Raw genomic sequence first — 4,529 nt, 5'->3', positions numbered from 1 at the left:
TTCCTGGGCTCAAGCGATCCTCCCACCTCAGTTTCCTAAAGTATTAGAATTACAGGCATGAGCCACTGCACTCAGCCTTGAACTTATTCCAATTTTGAGTGCTGCCTCATTCATGAATCCTTTATTGCTCAAATAAACTGTTAAATTTATTTTATGTGAAGCCTTTACCAGTGGTAATCATTGTCTTTAGGCAATAAAAAACAGATGGATAGAAAAGAATAAATGCTCAGTAAATAAACCACAGGATACTTATGCTTTGGCTAAAAAAAAAAAATTGCAATGAAAATTTTTATACAATGTTGCTAATCGTATCATATGAATAAAAGCTACAATTTTTAAATAAATTATTAACATTATTCACTTCTTGTATTATTCTGGATAAACATATTTTAGTGACCTACAAAGTCCTATGTAATCTGTGCTCCATTCCCTTCCCACCCCTCTGACATCATCTTATCATGATCCCACTCACTCACTCTATGCCAGCCATATGGCCTCCTTGCTGTTCCTCCAGCACACCCACCTTTTCCTGCCTCACTGCCTTCACCTGTACTGCTCCCACTGCCTGGTTGCTCTTCTCCCACATGTATCCATGGCTTATTCCCTCTGTTCACCAAAGGCTCTATGGAAATGTCACTTTCACAGGGAGTCCTTCCCTGACTATCCATTACAAATACCACTGTTGCCCTGCCCAGTGCTGCCGGCCCTGTGCCTGTCCCCAGTTTGAGGCTTGGTCCTGTTTGCCCATGTCCATCATTCTGTGCAGAAGCACCACCAGTGTGTCTCATTAACTACCCTACGAAGTTGCTGACATTGGTTTGGCCACCTGGGGGTGGAAGGCCCTGGACACTGAGGAGAACGAGAAGCCAGGCCTGATGCACATGCGGGAGCTGTACTCAGCCTCCAAGCCACTGAAGGGTGTCCGCATCACTGGCTGCCTGCACGTGACCGTGGAGACAGTTGTCCTCACTGAGACCATCCTTGTCCTGGGTGCTGAAGTGCAGTGGTCCAGCTGCAACATCTTCTCCATCCAGGACCATCAGCAGCTGCCACTGCCAAGGCTGGGAGTCCAGTGAACGCCTGGAAGGGTGAAATGGAGGAGAAGTACCTGTGGTGCATCAAGCAGACACTGTACTTCAAGGACAAGCTCCTCAACATGATTCTGGATGTCAGTGGGGACCTTACCAACCTCACCCACACTAAGTACCCACAGCTCTTGTAGGGCATCAGAGATATCTCTGAGGAGACCACGACTGAGGTCCACAACCTATACAAGATGATGGACAGTGGGATCCTGAAGGTGTCCACCATCAACATTAATGACTGTGTCACCAAGAGCAAGTTTGACAACCTCTATGGCTGCCACCAGTCCCTCATAGATGGCATCAAGTAGGCCATAGGTGTGATGATTGCCAGCAAGGTAGCTGTGGTAGTGGGCTATGGTGATGTGGGCAAGGGCTGTGCCCAGGCCCTGTGGGGTTTCGGGGCTCGCTCATGTCATTATCACCGAGATCGACCCCATCAATGCACTATAGGCTGCCATGAAGGGCTATGAGGGGACCACCATGGACGAGGCCTGTCAGGAGGGCAACATTTTTGTCACCACCACAGGCTGTGTTGACATAATCCTTGGCTAGCTGCCCAACAGGCACTTTGAACAGATGAAGGATGATGCCATTGTGTGTAACACCAGACACTCTGATGTGGAAATCGATGTCAGGTGGCTCAACAAGAATGCTATGAAGAAGGTGAACATCAAGCCCCAGATGGACCAGGACTGGCTAAAGAATGGACGTGGCACCATCCTGCTGGCTGAGTGTCAGCTGGTCTACCTGGGTTGTGCTATGGACCAACCCAGCTTTATGATGAGTAACTCCTTCACCAACCATGCGATGGTGCAGATTGAGCTGTGGACCCACTCAAACAACTACCCCATTGAGGTTCACTTCCTGCCCAAGAAGCTGGATAAGGCAGTGGCTGAGGCCCATCTGGGCAAGGTGAACATGAAACTGACCAAGCAGACTGAGAAGCAAGCCCAATATCTGGGCATGTCCTGTGATAATCCCTTCAAGCTGGATCACTACCACTACTGAGAGCCAGGCCTGTCCTTCACCTTCCAGCTGTCCTCCTTGCCCAGGCCCCACCTCTCCTCCCTAAGGGCAAATGGCATCAACTTTGTGATTGGCTTGCCAGTGTTCCCCATTGACTCCCTGGGGTTGGTCACTCAGTTTTCAGCCTGTGCTGCATCCCTCATGCTTTTCCAAGCATGGCAAAGGGAATTGAAAGGACCCTCCTCAAGCCCTGATCATGATGGAGGTACAAGGGAGGCAGCCACAGGGAACCATGAGCTCAGTGGTCTTGGAACTGCTCACTAAGTCTGTCCTTCCTTAGCCTGGAAGTTGGTGGTGGAGTCACAAAACCCAAGTATTAAAACGTTACCATCTAGGCCTTTATCTGGTCTGTGGACTGATACCCGTGTGCTTGGTTTACAGGCTCAGTGGTTCCTCAGCCTGTGACAGATGAGAAGGAGCTATATTGAAGGGCAAGGAGGAACTGTTTGAATTTTCCTGAGAGCCTGGCTTAGTGCTGGGCCTTCTCTTAAACCTCATAACAATGAGGTTGGTACTTTTAGTCCTTGTTTTACAGGGGTTAGAATAGACTGTTAAGGGACAACTGAGAAAAGATAGAGAAGTAACAGCCAGAGGTTGACAGGAGCCATTAAAATGTAAAAGCAGGCATAGATCTGCCACTACTTTGTAACAAGATGGTTTCTATCACAACCCCAGAGAATAATTTGGCTTATAATGTTTATACAAATGTTTAAAGAAAGCAATAAGGTGGGTAAATAAAAATCTTAGTGCCAAAACACACACGTACACACACACAATCACTGTTGGCTGGGCACAGGGGCTCACACCTGTGATCCCAGCACTTTGGGAGACCTAGGCGGGAGGATCACTTCAGCCAGGAGTTCAAGACCAGCCTGGATGACAAGGTGAAACCCCATCTCTACAAAAAATACAAAAATTAGTTGGGGATACTGGTGCATGCCTATAGTCCCAACTACTAGAGAGGCTGAGGTGGGAGGGTCACTTGAGCCTGGGAGATCGAGGCTGCAGTGAGCCATGAACATGCCACTGTACTCCAGCCTCGGCAACAGAGCAAGACCCTGTCTCAAAAAACAACAACAACAAAAAAAACCCCACAAACAAAAACCACTGTCCTTGCTAGTCCTTTATCCTGTTTTATTTTTCTTCTAACACTTCTAGCACTTCACATATTATATGCGTATTTGCTTATTGTATGTCTCCTTGACTAGAATGTAAGTCAGCTCTGTGTTGAGCAGGAATTTTATATTGTGAATCTAAAACAATGCCTGGCATAGAACATGCATTCAGCAAGTACTTGTTAAATGAATGGAAGATGAACCAGATTTTGGACTACTGCTTATGCTGGATAGCATGTAAATGAAAGCTATGATCAAATACAGGCCATGCCTCTAAACAGCTGATGACCACTTAGATTCTAGGTGCCACAGATACTGCTGCCTGGTTGGTTACAATACACATTTTTTTTCCACTTTTACTCTGAACTATTATTCATTATTGGATGGTGGGTGAGGGGAAAAATACAGAATACATGCCCTAGTCCAGTGCTGTCCATTAGAGCTTTCTTTAATAATGGAAATAGCCTATATCTGCTGGGCTACCAGTAGCTATTGAGCACTTGAAATATGGCTACTTTGATGGAACTGAATTTTTAATTTTACAACTAGCTGTGGTTACTAGTTACTATATTTAGCAGCCATGCTCAACAATCCTATAGGTCTATCTTAATTATTTTTATAGGAATGAAGAGTATTATAATGATTTCTTTTTTTTTTTTTTTTTTTTTATTTTTGAGATGAGTCTCGCTCTATCGCCCAGGCTGGAGTGCAGTGGCCGGATCTCAGCTCACTGCAAGCTCCGCCTCCCGGGTTTACACCATTCTCCTGCCTCAGCCTCCCGAGTAGCTGGGACTACAGGCGCCCGCCACCTCGCCCGGCTAGTTTTTTGTATTTTTTTTAGTAGAGACGGGGTTTCACCGTGTTAGCCAGGATGGTCTCGATCTCCTGACCTCGTGATCCGCCCATCTCGGCCTCCCAAAGTGCTGGGATTACAGGCTTGAGCCACTGCGCCCGGCCATGATTTCTTAATTATATATATTTGGTTTTAATTTCTACGGAGGAAGAGGACAACAAAGTTTTGTGAACTACTGTTCGGATAAGTTTGTAGTTGTTTAAAGAAAAGACTTCACAGAGAACAGGGCAGAGAGTAACACAATATCTGATTTCCAAAAAATTCAATCAAACTTTGATATGGATTTGGTCAAATCATTGCTAAATGGCCTCCTTAACATTATTATTAAACCGATTTATATAATTTGCTTTTTACTAGTCAAATACGTTGTTTTTTACTAGTCAAATACGTTGTTTTAAATCCTAATTATTTTTTATTATAAAAGTAATATACATTCAGTGTAACAAGTTC

The 4,529-nt window shown here is 45.4% G+C and overlaps 1 pseudogene; it reads left to right on the top strand.

Moving 5' to 3' along the window:
• The first annotated feature begins 257 nt into the window (after window positions 1–257).
• LOC117070670 lies at window positions 258–2,133 on the top strand (annotated as a pseudogene).
• The last annotated feature ends 2,396 nt before the right edge of the window (window positions 2,134–4,529 follow it).

Source organism: Trachypithecus francoisi, unplaced genomic scaffold (assembly GCF_009764315.1).
Source record: "Trachypithecus francoisi isolate TF-2019V2 unplaced genomic scaffold, Tfra_2.0 Lachesis_group3, whole genome shotgun sequence".
NCBI lineage: Eukaryota > Metazoa > Chordata > Mammalia > Primates > Cercopithecidae > Trachypithecus > Trachypithecus francoisi.
Note: the sequence above shows the minus strand (reverse complement) of the source record. Positions and strands in the feature narration are given on the sequence as shown.